The sequence below is a fragment of the Triplophysa rosa genome, linkage group LG11 (genome assembly GCF_024868665.1).
Source record: "Triplophysa rosa linkage group LG11, Trosa_1v2, whole genome shotgun sequence".
In the NCBI taxonomy this organism is placed as follows: domain Eukaryota; kingdom Metazoa; phylum Chordata; class Actinopteri; order Cypriniformes; family Nemacheilidae; genus Triplophysa; species Triplophysa rosa.
In genome coordinates this window covers 11,750,064-11,772,683 of record NC_079900.1, presented here as the reverse complement: position 1 = coordinate 11,772,683, position 22,620 = coordinate 11,750,064, and the positions used below count along the sequence as shown (strand labels likewise).

The window sequence follows — 22,620 nt, the reverse complement described above, 5'->3', positions numbered from 1 at the left end:
CTAGCCCACTTGGTTTCATCAGTGCTTCCTTCTCGTTTTGAATTATTCAGTAATCCTTTCCTACACCCAACCAACCTTCCTCCCACCTTAATGTTACAACTGAGTATTTACAATGGCAAACTAAACCTTTCTACTGATCCCCGATAGAATTTCTTTATTTTCCTCTCTTATGCCGTTTAGCAGGTAAGAATCGGTCATACTGGTGGTATGGTGATGCAGACCTGAATTAGTAGCTACAGATGCATGTCTTTAGAATTGCATGCCATGAGCAATTGAGTAACAGTTGAGGTAAAGATAATCCTTTTTAAATATTATTTGTTGAATTAAAATTAAATATGAAATCTTATTTCAATGTTCTGTGCCACAATGTTTAATTTCCTGTCTCTGTTTTACCTGTCCCTATTAGTGGATACTGTATCAATTTATTTACTGTATCAATATCAAACTCTATAGTTGTTGTGTGTTTACTATTTAATTCAAATTTATTTGAATAGTGGTTACGGTACATAATGTCAAAAATGTATTTCAAAATTTGTTTGTCCCTCCACAGAAGAAAGTCATATGGGTTTGGAATGGCATGAGGATACGTAATTGTGAAATTAAATTTTTGGGTGAGTTATTCATTACAGTACATCATCCAGTGTCTAACTCTTTCACTGAACAGCAAATGTACATCCCAAAAGTTGGAGTAGTGACCTGCCTCGAAGTTTGTGCAGAGAGCTCTTAATAGAGCACCAAGGCCCTTTGCATGTATGACGCTCTTTACCAGGACCTGGGGCAGCTTGAACGCTTGTTGTTATGTCTATAGAGGGTGGAAATTAATGGATAATGGATGTAAAAGACAGAACGGAATAGGCACTTGCTCCCATGTATGTTTTGATCAGGCTAAGCTGATAAACTTTACACAGTATTAGTGAGTAGAAGGATTTAAATGGACCTTAACATTCCACAATAATTCAATGCTAATTTAGCAGAAAATTATATATTGAATTTTTTAGCCCATGACAGATTAAGTTTTGCTTAGCTGTCAGCTGTGTATTTGTGCATGTATTATGGAACAGTACTATGAAAATGAGTCTGCAGAGACATCATGTTCACAAAATATGCAAAGGCATATTAACCAATGCTTTTACATAGGTTCACATTTTAGGTTAACATTAGTTAATGCATGGACTAATAATGAGCAACATATTTTTACAGCACTTATTAGTCTTTGTTAATGTAAGTATTATTTGTTAGTTCATGTTAGTTGTTTATGTTATGTAGTTTACTAATGTTAACAAATGGAAGCTTATTGTAAACCTGAGTTTATTGGTGCATGTGCTTGGGGGTGTATCGGGTGATAAAGAAAATAAAGTACAGCTGCATCTTTTGCATCAGATGCACTCATGTAAAAACACAACTATCCCTAATGCTAAGAAATGGTTGTATGATAAAGTGAAGGGAGCAAGGAAATGCGAGGGCTATGTATCAGTCATGAAGAGGAAGATGGGTAGTGAGACATGATGGGAAGCGAAAGATAGTGGAAGAGAAAGACGGGTGAATATGGGTGAGTCTGGAGACACAATAGCTGTTGTAAAGCAAAGTAAAGTTCACTAAGTTCACTTTCAATTTTCAGTTTCTTAGAGAGGATCTCAGGCTTGGGTGCAAAAATGTCATTAAATTAGTGACCACAGAGAATTAAATATAAGCATTTTTTTAATTTAGAAGATAACTCACAGTGCTGTGCTGCCCTTGTTATCGCTAATTCTTAGCATATGTTATAGCATCTTTCGTTTGACACCTTTGTTACATTATTTAATGTTGTTGAATCTTACACACAGTCTATGACTAACAACTTTGTCAGTCAGTGTCTAACACTTATAGACGGTTTCATTGGACGCACACACCTGGCCCAAAGTTAACTTCCGGTCTGTGTTTGTTTATCTGTCTGGCTAGTGGCTAATGATATTTTAATCAATTTATATTCGTATGAATTTATATCAATATTTTATTGTATAATATTTGTATTAAATAAACAATTTGTTGAATTTTATTGTATATTTATTTGATTAAATAAACAGTTTATTGAAAGTGTCATGTAACTTTGTCGCATTTAAGTTTAGCCATGAACTGTTCTTCTACTGGTAACCCAAAATAATACTGGCTAGACACTTTTAACCTGCTAGCTAATGTAATTTACTTTTTATTTCTTTTGCTTGTTATCAGAAATAATCTGCAGGGACTCTATTCTTTGCGGATGTGTACAGGAAGTTAAGTTTGGGCCACAAAAGCGTGCGTGTGCAGTAACGTTTGTTACTTTGAAACTGTTGGTTTTCAGTCATGAATGAAAGCACATGCAATGAAAAATAATCAGATCTCTCATTTGTATTACATTACTTTCACAAATGTGATACAGACTCAAAACATTCTCACGCCAATTCGTGACTATTTTACAAGATGCTATAAATTCTAAATTCCTATTTTTACTATACTTATTCCGGTCCTGAATGCTGATTGGTCAATAGCTATGCTGTAGTCACAATATTGTACGGTAAGACTTCTTAACTTAGCTTCTGTTTGTGACACTGCGCAGCACCGATAGCACTATTATTTTTGTTGCATAGCAACGTTCTGTTATAGTTTACATGTTGTGTATGATATCTTTTAACAACAGAACTATGTGAATAATAATTATTACTTTCCTTAATAAAACAACATAAAAGCAATAAGATAACAGTTTTAATTCTAACGTGATTTTAATTTTATTATGTCTTTGTTTTGCCATTATAGCAGTGACTATATTGACAATAAAGAACGGCCCCCTTACCTTACTGCTTAAATAACCCTTCACCACACCCTCTTCCCCCGTTTCCCACACACATTTTTCATTTCTACGTTAATAATTGTTTCCCGCGTCCTTGTGTCTGCTGTAGACTGCATCAAAATGTGCTCAGTCATAAACATGCTATTACTGTCTTCCCTCCATGCTGCGACTCGCTTTCATATGTCTTCTGTAATGAATTTAGTCGAGTTCATGTTATTGCTTTGTGCAGCGACCCGCGTTTCAGTGCAGAATATGCAGTCTGATGTATTTTTCATTTTTGCTCCTCTTCTCTCCACAAGCTCTATAGTCTATCTCTTTCTTATTCTCCGCCAAGAGTCTAGAACTCCATACAACATCAAAGAAAGAGAGAGAGGGAAGGAGGGGTCTGCCTTGTATCTGGGTTCCGATGGAGAAGACAGCGAAGGCGAAAAGGGAGGGGGAAGGAGGAGGGGCGTAAGCAATTGAGAGAGAATGGCAAGTATGGAGGGAGGGAAACAAGAGGATGAGAGAGGAACGAAGCCAGCCAACCAGCTGAAAGAGAAAGGGAGATCGGGGCTGTTTGAACGTGGCAGGGAGGAAAGGAGGGGGAGAGAGAGAGAGGGTGAGATCGATTGTCAGAACCAAGGAAATAGAAGTGTTACTATTGCACGGTCACTGGAACAGTGTTTGCCCGCTGAGGATATGCACTGGCTCTCAGCGCTCACCGGGTCGCAGGACACACTCTAAAATGTAATTTCCAAAGGCCTAATTGTTTCTGCGGTGATTTATTTCATTCATTTCATTTTTCTTTCTTTTTCCTTTTATCTGCCTTGTCTGTTCTTCTCTTTTCGCTGTTTCGTTTTTTTTACCAGCTGCTGGATTTTTTCCTTCTTTATAACTCCTGTCATTCTCTCCGTTTACAAAGGAGGGATCTGCAAATAGAAACAACCACAGCAAGCCAGTAAGTAGGGCTTATTTCTCTTGATGTCTTTGACTGGAGAAGCATGAAACACTTACAAAGCTTGTGTGAAAAGCTGGAGAACGGTTCTTATGGAGATTTTTATTGTGGAATCACCATGTTGGAGGGGGTTTTGGGAGGAGTAGATGCTGAAATCTCACGGGTGGCTTTGTAATTTAAACTTTAGCCATATCTGGATTGGGTTTGGCTTTTGGAGAACAGAGCCAAGCTTGCACTGTATCTACTGTACTGACCGAATGGTGTTTTGGGGAGATCAGACTGTGTTGGTATAGCTTATTATCTGTATTTGGGCTGCAGCAATGTGTCTGATATTAGACAATGTGGTTTAAGGATACTGATGCCTGGGATTGAAGCACAGAAGAAGGTACATACCGTACCAGCAGGTAGTACGTTTATCTGGAGCTGTGTCTTGGAGAGGAAGAGAGTGTCAAAGCAAGAGATCAAAAACGTCAAGTGGATAATACGAATGAGGTTTGAGTAAATTTGTGGAATGACATGTTTTCGGTCCTCCGTATTTTAAAGAGAGTGAGCGTTCATAGAACCCTGATATGCTGTGTCCTGTCACTCCCTGAAACACACCCACCCACATACATTGGCATGCATGCAGACTTACTCACCCAGCAAAGCTAACTGACTGATCTGCAAGCATAGCACCTCTCTCATAATGCCTTATCGGTTCCTCTCTCTCTCTCTCTTGCTCTCTCTCTCTCTCTCTCTTTTCTTATGAATACACGAAATTAAATACTTTGCTATAAAGTTATGGTTTGTCTGACAAATGCAATTTATTCTGGCAGATACTTCAATTAATATAATATGAAAGGCTGTAGATATACTTACCCAGAGGAAGTTTTGTGGCTCAGGTGTTGCTCTTTAAACACTTAGGATACTTAATGACCTTTGGAGTGCTCAGTTATGTGGTTTATAAGGCCTTTGTCTAAGATGAAATGTATCTGGAGAAATTAAAAGAGAAACCAATGAGACACATTCAGTATACAGTAGATCTTTTAATTTGAGTAGCATAGAATTTGGTGAGAGATATCCTTGTTCAACACATAGTGTCCAACACATCTTGAGAGATTATTGAGATCTTTTCTCAAACTGTACTGAGACAAATGTGAGATTACTGACATCTTTTTATGAGGAGAAAATTCAGGAAGGTAAAAGCTTGTTTGTTTTCTCAGAAAGAAAGCAATATATATATTTTCATTTTAAATTTCATTTAATTTTTTTATTTTATAGATTTTTTGGTACAGTGCAGGCAGACAGGAGAATATAGGGTGAGAGAGGGGGCGTGAGATTGGGACATGACCCAAGTCGTACTCGGAGCCGTGTCCTCATGAGTGAACGCCTCATATATGTCGGGAGCAGGTACACCGACCACTGTGCTACAGTTCAGACAGAGACAAAATATTGTAAAGATTTCTGTTGTTTTTTTAGTTGTTTAGATTGTCTTAGAGCATGGCTAATCATTAAATAAAAACTGGCTTTTATTTGTAAGATAATTAAAAGACCGCAACTGGTTAAAAGGAACAGTTCACCCAAAAATAAAAATTCTGTCATCATTTACTCACCTTCAAGTTATTCTAAATCTGTATAAAATTCTTTGTTCTGATTATCACAGAGAAAGATGTTTGGAAGAATGCGTGTAACCAAACAGTTCTTGGACCCCGTTGACTACCATAGTAGGAAAAAATTTCTTTATTTTTTGTTCTATTGAACACAAAAGAAGGTTTTGAAGTATGTAGCAAAGCAAACAGTTCTGGGGCACTTTTGACTACCATTTTTCCTACTATTGTAGGAACTGTTTGGTTACAAGCATTTGTCCAAATATCTTTCTCTGTTTTCAACCAAACCAAAAAAATCTATACAGGTTTGGAACAACTAGAGCGTGAGTAATTCATGACAGAATTTTCATTCTTGGGTGAACTATCCCTTTAAGTAACTGCATCAGATACCTAACTGCAATGATACTATGCAAACACGCATGTTGGGTTTCCATGTTTTATGGGGACTTTCCATAGACATAATGATTTTTATACTTCACTAACTGTATATTCTATCCCCTAACCCTCAACCTACCCCAAACCCTGACTTTCACACAAAACTTTCTGCATTTTCAAATAAACATAATTTATTTAGCACACAGCTGAACCGAGATCTTTGTGACATTTATGTATGTGTGTGTGTTTGTGTGTGTGCGTGTGTGTGTACTGTTACACAGGGAGTGTGTGTTTAATATATTTGGGACTGTAATTATCTGCTGAATCTATTTTTAGAAGCATTTGTCTCTCATGTATATCCTCCTCCTATATATTCTGCTCCTGCACTCAAAAGAGAAAGATTGCTGCAGGTCACACTTAATTGTATGATGTATCAAACTGTAGCTGAAAGACAGAGAGAAAAACAGAGACAGCGATACATCCAAAGAGCGAAGAAGATATGTGTTAAATTGTGGCATATCTGCCATGAGAACAAATATAACAATATTTTTTCCATTGTAGTTGCAGTCTTGAATATGAGTGCTTTGAATACATTTTCTTCTCTTCATCTTCTCAGGATCATAAATAAAGATATAAGAGCAAAAGCAATTCGTAAAGAGACTCAAATATGCTTTCCTGGCACAGATACAGACGCAGAATAGTGTTGCCACCATTGCTTGTAATAAAACATTCTACCTAGTCATCTGCTGTCATACAACTGTCACACGCTCTCTTTTCCTTCACTCTCTCTGTCTACCTTTCAAACAAACACACACTGAGTCTCTCCGGTTAGTGTGTGCGCTTTAGCTACTGGGGGATTAGAGGTTGGATAACAGAGTGGATAATCAGTCAAAGGCAAAAAAGCTAAAATTGGACACAATGAGCGGGCCATTGACACAACCGGAAAGTGGAACGGCACTGGCAACCTTCCACTCGATGGTGGTAAACCCCGGCCTCTCCCCTCATCTGCATTGCCCTCTTTGTCTCATGCATACACTTGAATGTGGGCACAGTACGGTTGTTCAGAATGACTTTTTTTAGTTGACTATAGTTGGTGGGTTGCATGAACAAGTTGACTTGTCTGTATTAAATAAATTGAGTTGTATGGCTGGTTTAGGATCAAGTTCTCAGAGAAGTTGTGTCGATAAATGTATCTTCTTCAAAGAACTAAAAAAGACAGATGTTGGATCGATCTCACAAATTTATTGGATGGTTATTGGACAGTCAATTAGTTGAGGATCCTGACCCATACAGCAGAGAGACTGTAGAATAACTTTGTGATGAGCTATTTAAGGTGTAAATGAACACTACATGTTTTTCTTTCCAAATACCTATTTGTGTGTTATTGCATTATTTTTCTTTCCAGTGTTTTCGCAGGTATGGTGTTGATAAACAAAAGAACTCCAGTTTTCTTTTTAGTTCAAACACTCTTGTTTTTGCTGAAAAATCTCCTGCAGTACACCCTCACACTTGGAACAGTGGATGATGAGAAAATATGTTCAAACCATTTCAACAGAACAGGCTTAGATAAATGATCACACACTCACATAACACCTAACTGAACGATTGGATAACTGAAACACCACAAGACCGAACTGGATCCTGCTGGTTACAGGGTTTACTGATCCATAGGGACATCATAAAAGCACTTTAAGCATGTTTAGACAACTTAGTAATGTTGTCAGATAGTGGTGCGTTATGGTGGGTCTGCTTCACTTATAGGCCCCTCTGTTGTCCACAACAATATTTTAAGCCCCATCCACTCTCAATTTCTAACCATTAAAGAGTTTTGAATTACTAGAAAGCTATATACTGTGTGTGTTATGATAAAACAACCAAACACTTAAGACATATTGGGCCTCATTTATGAAACGAGCGTACGACCGAAAACTGGGCGTGCGGTCGTTTCCACGCAAAACTTGGCATTTATCAATATAGACATGAGCGGTTGCTACGATCAAATCTCACGACAGGTCTCAGTTCGTGTACGCAAGTTTTGAGATGGGGTGAAGGTCTGTGTACACTCTATACCCTTTTGATTATTCCTGAAAAGTTTCCTGTTTTTCATTACATTAATAAAGTATTATTAATTATTTCATTATTTATTATATGATCATTTAATTGTTTGAAATTACAAGGTTAACGGGTGCTTTGGTGTACAAAACTTTAAGGAAATTTTAGGCTACTTCTAAGATAATTTACAACAATTAAAAAACTACATTTTAAAACATTTTAAAAACTACAATAGGCCTAATCAATATATTTATAATGCAATGGGTTAGTTTACCTATTTGCAATATGTTAGCTTCTTTGATGGACAAATATGCATTCTAATGAAAACAGACAAAATGCATGATTAATGTTTTTTTTATTTGTGCGATGTTCGATGGGATGGAAGATGCGCACTGGGTCACAGGTTGACTTGCTTTGTGTGGCAGGTTCCAGGCCAGTTTGTGGGGGCTGAAGACCGCTGGTCCTGCCTCTGACAGATCTGAAAGAGAAAAAATAAATGAAGCAAACATAAAACTGTGTGTGCTTGATTTAAGCAGCCTGAAATGCAAGATTAGCAGCATTAGATTTTAAACTTTTATCCTGCCTAGAAACATGCATCCGTCTCCTCCGCAACAGACCATTTTTTCTTCACCTAAATGAAGAAAACTGTATGAAAACATTTACATATAAACATAATTTTATAATTGCGCCTTAAAAATGATCAATAATTTATATCTTGTTTTTACATTAACACATTAATGTACTCTCTTTTTTAACACGATCTCTTTCCAAAACAGTTTTTTACTTCCTTTGATTCTGCTTTCCAAGGTCCAACTGTAATTTCTAAATCGGAAAAGTTCCTCTTTTTGGCTGGATTATGTTTCTCCATGTCGCAAAATCTAGGGGCGAGGCGTCTACACCCTAAATTTATAGGGGCTTATATGTAAATTATGACCGTTTTCAGCCGCCACATTTATCAAGGTACGATCATTCGTATGATGAGATTGGCGGCATACGAATGTTTGATGAATCACACGTAAACCCTGTCGTAAAATGGTTTCTACGCACGGATCTGCGCTCGTTTATACGTTAGATTGATAAATGAGGCCCATTGAGTCCAAGTTATTCTAGTTTACTATAATAATAATACTATAATATATATAAACAAAATTTTTATGTTATTTTTTTACAGATTTTCCACATATAATGTTATAACTGTACTTTTACAAAATTTTACTTTTTTTTACAGATTTAAAAAAAAACAGTCAAAAAATGTAATACTGTATTACAGCAAAAGACAGCAAATTTGGGGGGAAAAAATGGGGAAAACATGTAATTTTAGAGGGATTTTTTTATTTTACTATTTGTTTCTGGCGCCCCAGCTGCCGTAAAATTTCAGTTTTTTACAGGATTTTTTACAGTTTATTTTTGAAAATACAGTCAAAAACTGTAAAATTAGACCGCAAGTTTACAAGAAAAACAGGGAAACTGTTATTTTACGGTTTATTTAAAATTATTGATAAATTTTAGTTTTTTAACTGCATTTTTTTGTGTTTATTTTTGATCATTTTGAATAGTTTTTTACTTTGCTTGATAGTGGTCCCCAACCATCTGGTTGAGAAATACTGGTGCAGTTAATGCTGGATTTCACCCAGGTGTCCTCAAACGTAGAGACTGGCTCAAACTGAACTTTACGCTTACTGAAATGCGTAGCATCGTGATGTCCCAAGTTCCACTCCCACTTTCCAGAGAAATGAGTAGATACAGATGTGTAATGTCCGTTAACAAGCGTTAATCTTGAGTGTTTCCTAAGAGAGCTAATGACGCATTTGCTTCCCTAAGCTGAATCCAAACAGTGGGCGCTACCTGACTGCCATGGATCGATACCATTGGATCTGTTTGAATTAGGCCAGTGTTGGAGGCTTGATATGCTGTTCACTCTTTCGTTCCTGTTCATTTTACTCAGCTACTGTCAGTTTACGTTTCCTCCCTGTACCATCCCATCTTTTTGCTATTCATGGCCACTCCTTAAGGTCTTTGTGCTTCTGTTTTTATCGATGTCCCCTGTACAATTAATGCAATTCATCAGATAAATAATTGCCATTATGTTTTCAGTTGCGTCTGTTAACTGATTGTAAAAATGTTGGTCACAGCAGTACATTGAGGTCTTCTGTTGCATTTTTATGTAGCCTACAACATGTTGTCATAGAGTGGTTTAACACTATAACTATAGATATGGCTGTTGAGCAATTCAATGGCAGTTAGCAATTAAATTATGACCCTGGTGCAAGAAAACTGTAACTCTAAAGCAAATTAATCTGGAATTATTTTGCATTTACATTAGCCTGTTTCACAGGCTTGGTCAATTAATAGTTAATAGTAATTTATTATTATTAGTAAATTAATAAAGATCTTGTGCAACTATTTTAAGTGAATTAGTAGTGAGAAGTTATAGCATTAGTAATGTTATAACATCTTAACTTTTTAATTTAATGTTACATTACCAGTAGTCTACTGTCATGGAATGTCCAGGAAACACTGACAAAATATATGCACGTAACAAAAACCACTTTAATGAGGGAAACAAGACCGGGAGAATATAACTATACTAGACAATGAACAAAGGAACAGATTGAGTATTTATTGTCCATGGGTGATGAGGCTGATGACGGGCAGGTGTGGGGATTACAGACACGAAACAGGTAAGGGAGCGTGGAGGATCGTGGGAGATAGAGTCCAATGGGAAATGCAGGGGAAACAGGCACAGGAACGAATGAGACTGTGACAGCTACAAGTACATGTGAGGTCACACCATGTTGAAGGATTTTTTTTCTTTGAGCCAGTCATTACTGCACATACTGATGAAGAAGAAATGTTAAAGAATTTTCACCCAAAAAATGAAAATTCTGTCATCATTTACTCACCCTCAGATTGTTCCAAACCTGTATACATTTCTTTGTTCTGCTAAACACAAAGGAAGTTATTTGGAAGAATGTCAGTAACCAAACAGATCCCATCCTCCATTTAGGGAAAATAAATACTATGCGAGTCAATGGGGGATGAGATCTGTTTGGTTACTGATATTCTTCCAAATATCTTCCTTGTGTTCGGCAGAACAAAGAAATGTATGCAGGTTTGGAACAATCTGAGGTAAATGATGACAAAATTTCCATTTTTGGGTGAACTATCACTTTAAATCCACACTGGTTGAGGAAGAATCTCTCAACAGGCGAAAGTTTGTGTGTATCTCTTCATCAAAGTTGTTCAAAACACAAGAGCTTGAATGTAAATGTTCCCCATAAAAATGAAATGAAACATTACAAAAAATACAGTATGTGTTTGAATACAAAAAATACAAAGCAGTGCAACTGTTTGGAGGTCATTTTAGAACATCACAAAGTTATTTTGGTATCTTACCAATAAAAAAGCAATGCCATTGGTTGTGTAAACAGCACATTTGTGCATTTACCGTAAAAGTTGTTCTGGTAATTTTATGGCAATTTACTTGGATTACTGTAAGAAGCATTTTTTATTCTATTAAAATACAGACAATCATGTTTTTTTCATAATCTTGACAAAACCCCAGGCATTTTTTTTCTACTCTCATATGCTCTCCTTTCTCCCATGTGCTTGAACATGGTAAAATCTCTATTTACACTCTAGGCTCTTGGGGGGGGGGGGGGGCAGTTCAAGCTGTCGGAATGTAGCCCACTCGCTTACGCACTTCCGCTCAAATTGTTCCTTCCCCTCTCTCATTCTGCTGGAGGTAGAGGACTGATCTGGGACAGAAGGACTCCCTTGCGCTCTGGCCTACTTCAGCTCTGTCCTTTCTCTCTATTACCCCCCCTTCTCTCTATCCATTCCCCTCTCCATCTGTCTTTCCCACTTTTGCCCTGAGTTGCTCTGTCTGTCTTTGGCCTAAGAGGTGATGAGATGCTGGCACACGCTCAAAATATAACTATTTGGCTGAACTTTCAGTTGTGGACAGTGGTTCCACTCATTGTAAATGGTTTTCTTAACATTTAACTTAACAATAAGTTAAATGATGAAACTCTAGCTTGTGAAAGGGAAACCTACATGAATGCAACACAATTTGACATTTCAAGTAAACTAACTGCATCTGTACCACAGGGTAGTGTACTAAATGTAATTGTACAGTTTTGGACATTTTTTCTAGCATGAGAATGTACTGTATGTTCTAGTGGAAACACAAGAAACAGGTGATAGTTATTTTCTTGGCGTTTGCACAGTGATCACCTACAGAAACTCTTCTAAATCCCAACATACCAGAACATTAAACTCTGGTAAGACTTCTACTCCCATCCTCTTCAAAACACATAAAATAACACTTAAAGGGATAGTTCACCCCAAAATGAAAATTCTGTCATGAATTACTCACCCTCAAGTTATTCCAATACATTTCTTTGTTTGGTTGTACACAAAGAAAGATGTGGATAAATGTCAGCAACTGAGATTTCTGGGGCACTACTGACTACCATAGTAGAAAAAAATTATTGTATATTCTTTTTTTCCCTGTTAAACACAAAAGAAGATTTTGAAGAATTTAGGAAAACAAACAGTTCTGGGGCACCTTACTTCTGACTACCCCAGAAATCTCAGTTGCTAACATTATTCTTAATATCTTTATTTCTGTTCAACAAAACAAAGACTTTTATACAGGATTGGAACTACTTGAGCTTGAGTAACTCATGACAAATTTTTTGGGGGGAGTATTCCATTAATATCAACATTTACTCCAGTCCAATGCAAAGTATGATAGGAACAAGACTGCCCAGTTTCAACAATGCTACATTAAACAGTAAATTAGCTATTATTATTTAATTTAATTCACCTATCATTTTTGGATAGTTAAGACAGACACGTTCTTATTAATGCATTTTATAAATGAATAGATGTACTGTATCAAGGATGCTTTAAATGTGCCATGAATTAAAACCACAATTTTAACCCGAGCTTTTGTTATATAAGAGGGAATCGTATTCACACGAACATCATGTAAGTGTCAGAACTGAAAATGCCCTTGTTACTGAGATTACATCTGTTATTGACACCAGGCCTAGCGAACAGCAGGAATCTATAGGTTGAACACCTCCTCCACAGGAGAATATCAACGACTACTTCTCTAGCCCCGCCCACTGGTTCGCGCATGACAGTACGGAAGTAACACAAGTGGCGTGGAACCAGAAGAGCGAGCAAGCAATAAACATGCCGTTAAAGATCGCAAAATATTGTGGAGTCAGTTCCTGGATGTGGAAGAACACAGTCGCTGCATAACCTTCCTTCGGATTCCGATATTAGTAATGCGTGGTTGAAGTTTATTTTTAAAGACGTTCCAGCTCGCGTGGGTAAAACATTACCGCAGATTCCTTTGTGAACAAGGCAGAGGTCGATGATGGATTTGCGGAGAGACTAAAATTTAAAAGCAGTGCTGTGCCGTCAATATTGGATACGATAGCAATGGCGCAGCAATCTTATGTGAGTACAACATTTTTTGTACTGTCACTATTGCTTTGTTAGAGATCGCTTGATATGCCCCGAACACTATTTGCACGGGATAAGTATTACCCGGGGACCTCTAGTTATTTGTAATAAATGCAGAGGTTGTCTGTGATCTTAATCGGCCATGTCTGTAATTTGTAAAGTAAATTGCCCCACAAATGACCTACCATATATTGACGAACACCGAGGTCCTGTGATAATATTAGTGCGAATCAGCATCTCTGTGATTTGGCGGGCTCATATATCATTTTTCAAGGTTTTATCCACCGTTTGCGAATAATGGAGGCTGTTTTGAAGTGTTTTGGTATTATTTCGGGTGCTGGGTCATATCCATAAGTTACCGGGAGTCTCCCGTTTGTTTATTTATCATGGAAACTCTCGTAACATTTGAGATTCGCAATCGCTGTGATCTTCTGTCCGGTTCGCGCTCACGGGGCTCAAATGCTGACAGGTACGGTCATATATCATTAAACATCATACAACTATAGGCTATATAAACTATACGCAAAGCCTTGCCATCACATCCGGGAAATAAGTCCGTAAATTTGAGTAAAATCACAGGCTTCATTTATCCCGCGTGAATTTATCCCAGAAAATAGACTATTACTTATTGATTTTCATTTTTTGAATGTAAAACCCACGCGGACGTCATAAGTAGACCTCATACAACAGTATACAACAATTAACAAGCCCAGTTTATCACACCTTTAAGAATTATAGTAGTGAAGCAAGCCAATATTTTTGACTCTTTCCAAACCTTTACAAAGTTAAACAAGCAGTAAAAATCCATATTTTTTCCAAGTGCATGTGTTGTAAGTAACAGAGTGCTGGGGTGTTGAGACAGGTGTCATGCACTCTGCTGGTGCCTGTGTGGTTTTGGCAGATTCAGAGCGCTTGAGTAAATCTACAAACCTTGTCGCACTGACAGAGCTGTTCTCTCCAGAGTACTGTGACTCCATTCTAGACCCAAATGCAGGGCCTGCTGTTGAGATTGGTCTAGCACTTTGGACACAGTGTGTGATGGTGTCTGCATCAGTGCGAGTATAGGGCATAAAGGTTTTTCTCAAAGCATCTGTTGTGTGTGTGAGCGTTTGTATAAGTAGAACACAATCTCTATGTTGAATCTCAGAGGACGACATTACTCCCAATTGCTCTCTGTCTTTCTCTCTGCCCATTGCTTCATTGCAACCAAGTGAAATATTGTTGCAGTAATGCAGCTGCAGTTTGCCGCTCCCCTACTTTCCCAGTCGCTCCTCACTTGCTGCCCGTTTGCCGCAGGAGGATAAGCTCACTCATGCAAATTGAACTGAGCGATTGGCCGGGATCTCCTGCACTTTTGTGGACCAGATCCCGTGCTAATTGCACCACAGAGAGGAAATGAGGGATGCAGCAAAAGAGGGGGAGTGGGCATGAATTTTCCCAGCAGTCACCAGTGCATCATCAAAGTAGAGCTATTTTTAGACGCGGAAGCAGTGTTGGGAAGCCGGTCGGACCAGAACAGCAGTTTTGCTGCTGTGGCAGTACATTATGGGCGTATTGAGTTTCCTATAGACAGTTTTGCTGCTAATGCATGCTTATGAAGCACAAAGTTAAGGTTCTGGATGGTGACTATTATGAGTGTATGTAGTTTTTCTTTAAACCAAGGATTTTTTTGTGGTCCATGAGCCATCTTTTAGCTTCCAAAAGTCTTGCATTTTTTTCTGTTGTCTTGGTTCAGTTTTTGGTCCTAATGAAAACATGGAAATAGACAGCCACTTAAAAAAATGAAGAGACCACTACAAAACTACATTCAGTTTTTCTAAATAAACTATTGAAAATTAAAAGAAAATTATTTGCACATTTTTTTAACAGCACTGGTCAAAATTACTGTTTACAAAATATATGTATTTTTTTCAGCACAGTTTGTAAATGAATATGATGTGTTTTTTTTCACTTCTTGCATGCATCACATTGCTGTTGGGTGACTTTATGTCATTCCTGAGGTTTGTTTCTTTTGAAATTCAACATGCACTGGACTGGAATGGACACAATACATGCAGAAATGCTGAAAAACAAAAACTGGAGTGGTATCTTATTTTTTCCATGGCTTTATATTACAAAGAACATGAGTAAGATGTGGGGTCATGACCCCTAGCTTGAAAGCTTCTGCCCAATAGTGTTTATGAACATGTTTATTTCCCAAATCAGCAGTTGATGTCATCATCTATAGCTTTTAGATGTACACCTACATCACAAAATACCCTAGCCTGTGTGTATTTTATCTTCTCATCTAATCAGATTCTACACTCAGTTTCATGCTCTTAGTTTGGGTTGCTGATTCTGGACAGTAAACTGTATACAGGATTACCTGAACAAAACTGAAATGCAAATCTCTGCGTTTGTGTGTGTGTGACTGAACCGCTCGTTTTCATACAGCGTGATTGTTTTTGAAACCTGCTTAATGAAGACAGGAGACAGTCCATTACGCTCAAATACTTCTGCATATAATCCCATTGTTTGCAGAATCATATAGTTGCACCTAAAACCTGTATTAATCCACCAGTGCTAAATCCAGAATTCATCATTTTTAGCAGTACACCATAGCTAGTGCTTCTGATGAGAATATCAGTTAGCAAAATGACTTCTGCTCACACCCCTGCAGATCTTAAAGATCTCGATACCATTAGAGCAAAGGACGCCATCCAGTTTGTTTATTAGGAGCGCGTTTTAGGGTTGTGCTGAACAGATTAACTCTGCAGGCAATCCACAGTGTTAGCTGATGAATAGCACTTTGGAGACAAATGACGCATACCTGTTATCTTTCTGTCTCTGCTCATATGCAGTAGTGCTAACCCATTCTTTGGGTTCACAGCTCTCGATACTTAACACAAAAGGTTAGCTCCCCTTCCATACACTGACAGCTTTGGTTAAATGCATCAGTTCCACATGCATGGAGACCGTCAATCAGCCTTCAACTGAGCTATGGTGGCAGTTCCAGCTCAAGTGAACAACTAGATCAGTAGTCCATTAGAACTTTCTACACATCAGACATAAATCTATGACTAGTTTAGTATTAGTTTGTTTTGTGCATGCTTATTTGATATTTTTCTAGTGCGTTTTTTCAGACATTTTAAGCACAGTGTTTTTTCACTGTACAGTGTCATAAGCATTATTTCAAGAAATTTTTCTTGTTACATTTAATTTGCATTTGGCATACACTTCTATGCAGAGTGATCAGTTTATTTGATCATGATCTTAGCATTTCTAGCACCATGCTACAGGAAGTGGCGGCCACATGTAGGGTATTTTGTTAAAGGGATATCATCATTTATCATCATTCATTCACACAAAAGAAGAAATGTCCCAGAAATGTCTGTATAGAGATTCGGAGGTTGACGATAGCCATCTGAACTCTGCCATTTTGGCAGGCATTCAGGAGAGCGCTCGAGTGGCTGTAACATTGGTATTGACAGTAGTCAAACAATAATTTTAAACCAGGCTGTATAAACTTTACAAATTGTACTATTTTAACATGGTGGACAGCTGCTGCGCGCCAGGATGCCAGAACAGGCGGAGCAAAGCAAAAGGCAAATAATTTGATCATATCCCTAAGGATCCCGAATTCCCGGTAGACGATAAAATGGTTAACTGCAATAAAATGTGCTAACCAACACGTCACCGCTACCTCTTCCTCTCTGTCGTTATGCTGCCAAATCCTAAACAAGACACATGAGAGCAGCACTCGCCTAGTCCAGCTGTGCAAACGCAGTGGCCTCCTAACACAACCCCATTTTGAGCTCTATTGTGTCCATATATTGGAAGGTTGTTTGGTTACGAACATTCTTAAAAATGTCTTCTTTTGTGTTCTGCATTATTCTATAATAAATGATAAAATCAGTTTTGGGTGAACTATCCCTTTGGTGACCACTGACATTATGGAGTCAGTCATATGTTTTAAGCAAAAATACAAGCATGATGTGCTGGTCTGATTTTTTCTGCCTGCCAAACTCGAATTTGGAGTTTTTGTGACAGGAGAATAACAACAAGATTCCGATTGTTCATTCACTGCAACAGGTGCGTACTCAAGCCTGTAGCTATTGAAGAGACAAGAAACATTTATTCAAGGTAGTTTTTTTTTAAAGCAAGTGGCAGTGACCTACCTGGTTATTATCGCCAAATCTATTATGTAATCCACAGAAATGTGTCATAAATGCAAGGGTTCCCATTTCATAATCAAGTACATTATGTATATATCAGTAACATACCTGCATTTTCTTAATCGCTATTTAGCAACAGCATTGCATGAGATAGAACTGTGTTCAGAGACAATTTTGTTTGTTTAAAGACAAAATTACTATAAAGGGACAAGATAAATGTCTGGTAAATAGTGCGCACCATAAAAGCATACACTGTAAATGTTTTTTTAAATACGGTCAAAAATGTAACAGAAAACGACCACAAATTTACAAGAAAAATGGGGAAAACATAATTTTACAGGGAATAACTGTTATTGTACGGTTTATTTCTGCCCCCGCAGCTGCCAGAAAATGTTCGTTTTTTACAGGATTTTTTTTACAGTGTAGATTGATAAGATCATTGATGGATGTTACTGTAATACTCTGTCATATTAAGTATTCGGATGGTGTGTCATCAGGTATGTCAGTGCATTCATATTACTCATCATGTGCCTGGTCATCCGTTCACTCCATTTATACGAGATTTGGATGAATGCTAAAAATAAGCAGAACTTGTTTAAAGGGCAATGAGTGGGTCCCCTAAACAGGCATCTAGAGGTAGTTGTGTTTAGCCTATGATGCTGAATTCTAGATAGATTGGTGTGATTGGCTAGAGCGGCTATGTGCATTAATAATGGAGGAACTGCTGGTTATATTTATAGTAACAGTGGAGGAAGGCCTCCCTAACCACTCAGCCGCCCGCCTGCTTGCTTGCAAGACCGGTGTGTGAGCGGATGCCGATTGCTGTGACTAACAAATGCAGAACTAGCAGACGGAGGGTCTTAGTGATATGCATTAGAGATGCACATAAACACACACAAATATAGTCTAATGCAGTTTAGATTCTCCTTTTATCTGAAAATATGTATCTGTGAAACAGTAAAGCACAGAAAGAAAAGAAATACACAGGTGTACTGGATCATTATATTCTTTTCTCATTATCTAAGACTTCCTTTGGCTTTCTGTCAACATAAGGTCAGTGCTGTTGGCTCTTCAGACACTGAGGTTGGCTTCTCTTATGTCATATAGGGCACAGATTCTTTCTACAGTAATTATGGACTGTATAATGGTAGCCATAATGATCAAATTAACATTTGAAAGCAAAAAACCTTCACACCAGACAGGGTATTGGTTTCATAATTCATCCCTTAAATGTATTATTGCAAGATTATTGCTTTATTTTCCAATCGGCTATGGGCTATTGACTACAGAGGAGTGATTGATCACATCTTGTCTAATTTTCCCGGTTTGTGAGAACAGACATTACATAGTAAAGTGATTTTGCTAAAAGGCAAATCAACAATGTTTTTTTAAGTTAGACTTTAAATAACACAATAGGAGATCAGGAGATTCACAAAAGCTGTTTCTCTTTAATTGCACTTTCTATATGTCTGTGTACACGATGCTGCTGCGCTTTTGCAATTTGAGACTCCAAATCCCAAACCTGCTTGCAGCGTAATTACTCTTTAAATAAAAAAAAATGGATTCCTGCCATTCTTGCAAAATTGACTATGCACAGATTAGATGTAATCTAATTAGTTTGCTATCAGTGAAATACATTTTTATTTTAATTCAACACATCATTGTAAAAATTGATAACCTGACTCTCACTGATGTAAGTTAGCAATTAAAATCAAAGACATGCAAAGTCTTTAACATTTTTAGAAGTTGCCTTAAATGTTACTTTCCAAAACAGAATCATGTTTTTTCAAAACAGCAGTTTTACTTGAGACAGAGAGTTGAGGACTGTGGGTAATGCAATTGCATAGTTTTTTTTATTGTCAATTAAAATCGTTCAAAATGCAGTTTAATCCCGAGAAAGCTAAGAGTCTTCTTCATTCTTTTATTGCGTTGAATAATTTAGACTTCAAACACAATTAGGAGGTGTTTGGTTGAAGCTGCGAGGAGGATGGGGGAGGTGCTGTTTAAAGTGCTCCAGTATTGATTGACCCATATAGTGTACATTAAACTGATATAATGAAAATCCCTTGTTAGTTGGGTTATACCCTATCACCCAAAGTTTGACCAGATGAAATCAGTTAAATTTTCGGCTCCTTGGCGTTCTGCTTGCTTCCCTGCGTCGCAATCTGACATTCTTGACAACATTTAATAAGAAAATTCAGGCTTGTGTCATCGAACAATCAAAGGCAGAAGCTTTTAGTGGCAAGACTAAGATGAGAGTTAATACGAATAAAAATGATAGTTGAGAAAAAAGAATAGAAGACAAGAGATTAAAGACATGAGCGGCACTCGATCCTCTTCTTATCTCGCTTCCTTTATTGAACTCGTACACGTCTTAAGCTAATGACTCTGACATCATGAAATTATATGACAAAGTGCAATATTTTTCATTACTAGCATGAACAAGTCCATTTATACTGGTTGCACTTGTCTTTTTTAGATTACATGTGAAATAATTGACAATTGAGATGCATGCTGAACACAATGCAGGGCAGGCGTTACATCAATTATTTGTGCATATATGTATAAATTGTATATACAATATATATATATATATATATATATATATATATATATAGTCGTGCATATATATATAAATTGCATTTTAGCAACATAAATGAAGCAATCAAGAATAGAAATGGCAACCTTACACAAGTCTGTAGAAAAGGTGTGTCATATAGTGTTCTTGGAATAGGTAATACAAACAATTGTCACAATACAATTAAATATACTGTGACCGCATATAATACAGCATGTACGCAAGGTTATATTTCCATTGTCAAATTACACTTTCAGCATTTCATTGATATTTTACAGAAATAATGCCACTTCAATGGCACACAGGAATATTTATTATTGATTATGATGAAGGCGGCTGAAGGTGCCCACAGGACACTCCACTAAATTGCAGACAGCTTCATTTTCTCAGGAAAAGACCACTTTTATATCAGTGACACAAATGTCATATGTTACACTATTGACAGAGCTTAAAGGGATACTTCACCCAAAAATGAAAATGCTGTCATCATTTACTACCTTCGAGTTGTTCCAAATGTGTATAAATTTCTTTGTTCTGATGAACACATAGAAAGATATTTGGAATAATGCTTATAACCAAACAGATCTCAACACCCATTGACTATCATAGTAGGAAAAAAAAACAATGGTAGTCAAAAGTGCCCCAGAACCGTTTGCTGTCCTACATTCTTCAAAATATCTTCTTTTGTGTTCAACAGAACAAAAAAAAAGATAAAGTACTTTTTCCTACTATGGGAGTCAATGGGCATTGAGATCTGTTTAGTTATAAGCATTATTCCTAATATATTTTTCTGTGTTCATCAGAACAAAGACATTTATACACATTTGGAACAACTCAAAGGTGAGTAAAGGATGACAAAATTTTCATTTTTGGGTGAAGTATCACTCTAAAACAGCCTTTCCAAAGTTTAATTGCAATGATTTACCCAAGCTGCAGCTTCTTCTCACTATGTTATGACCAGATGGTGCTACAAAAAAAGAGAGAAGACACTACAAAAACTGCACAATTTTATGAAACACACAAAGTAATAATAGTGAATTACGTTGTGAAGTAGCTGAATTAAATATAGTAAAATAACAAATACAAAAGAGTGCAATAACAGTATATTGAACAGGACACAATAGAAGCTTTGAACTAACTGTAGCACTAGCAAATCCTGTATATTGGCATTTAATATTACATGATTGGGAGTTTATAAATTGTTCATGCATGTCCGTGTACAGCAGTTCAATATGTCAAGTCCCACTGGGGAAGATAGTTGCTACGCTGCAAAACCTAGTAAACTGCCTTCGGGGGACATCATTTTGAGGCATAGGCGCTTTGCTGACAAGACTGCTTGGAAAGTTGGTGTATTAATTATGCTGCCTCTTAAAGGTCCAATGTATAATTTTTCTGGATCTATTGACAGAAATACGATATAATATACATAACTATGTCTTCAGAGGTGTATTGAGACCTTACATATGAAGCGTTATGTTTTTATTACCTTAGAATGAGCTATTTCTATCTACACACAATGCGGGTCCCCTTGAATGGAATTCGCCATGTTGTTTCAACAGTAGCCCTGTGTCAGCCACCATACTCCTTCGAAAGGGATTTTATAAAAGATAGATACAGTTGTACGATTATTTTCGAACACATACGACACGTGCGGGGGGGAACTGACGCATGTGCGCACCCATTGCCAACAAAACACAGACATATGACTCAGTTTCACTTACCGCGTGCGGTTCATGTCCGGCATGTTTTAGCGCTGGTACTATCAAACTATCTATCAGTTTCAAACGATCTCCAAATCCTGCGTTATATCCAGCGTTTATATAACTTTCATCACCCAAATGCAATGAACAAACAAACACAGCTGAACTACGCGAACATAGTGCTCTCTCTCTCTCTCCAGCACACAAGTGAAAGTGAGACATGCTCCTTCTCCCGCTCTCCTTGGTTGACACGTGGGCGTGGCGCAAGAATTTTTCAATAAGGGACTAAGAAAAGTTGTTTCGAAACCTATACGAATGTTGGGGGAGTGTGTCGAGCACAGAAATACTACGTCATATTTTCAACTAATTTTTTGTCAAGTTGACCATGTCAAGCATGAGAAGACAGCACGTTTAACATTGTAAATAAGTCAGAATGCATGAAACACCGTTGCACCCCCCCCCCCTTTTATTCAAATGGCAGCTAGTGAAGGAAGTAGTTAGCATAGAAGCTCACTAGCTAGAGCACTTAGAAGTGACAGCAGTTGGTATAGATTGGTTTAATGGATGGCTCAGTGGTTCAGATCATTCAAAGCGTGTGTGTGAGAGTGTGGTCATTCTCATCTTTTTCCCCGCATTACCTTTGAGCGGTCTGGCCTATGTTTCTAGAATTGAGTTTTGACATCTGGGGTGAATGCTTGAAATACATTCTTGTGGAGGAATGAGAGCGTGTACTTGTCAGAGAGCAAGAGGATATTCTGCCTCCCCCCACTTCACAGCCATCTCTCTGAAACAGACCCACAGAGACGTTTTAATCCTGTGTTTGCCCATTCAAATCCTTCTGAAGGCCGTATCATCACAAAATACGTCTGTCACAAAACGCTAAGTCAGCTTCGCATGCACCCGAGGAAGCTGTGGGAAAACAGCAGCCTGAACTGTTTCAACTCTGCCTCT

At 37.6% G+C, this 22,620-nt stretch overlaps 1 protein-coding gene across 4 annotated transcripts in view; it reads left to right on the top strand.

Annotated features, from left to right (window-relative positions):
- The first annotated feature begins 3,314 nt into the window (after window positions 1-3,314).
- shank1 (SH3 and multiple ankyrin repeat domains 1) overlaps window positions 3,315-22,620 on the top strand; it is an 88,029-nt gene continuing 68,723 nt past the window's right edge. The window contains exons 1-2 of one of the 4 annotated variants that reach the window (XM_057346119.1): window positions 3,315-3,535; window positions 3,711-3,746. The gene's annotated coding sequence lies outside the window, so the exon portion shown is untranslated. Of the gene's footprint in view, window positions 3,747-22,620 lie in introns of all 4 variants that reach the window. The other 3 variants (XM_057346120.1, XM_057346121.1, XM_057346122.1) reach the window with 3 other exon arrangements.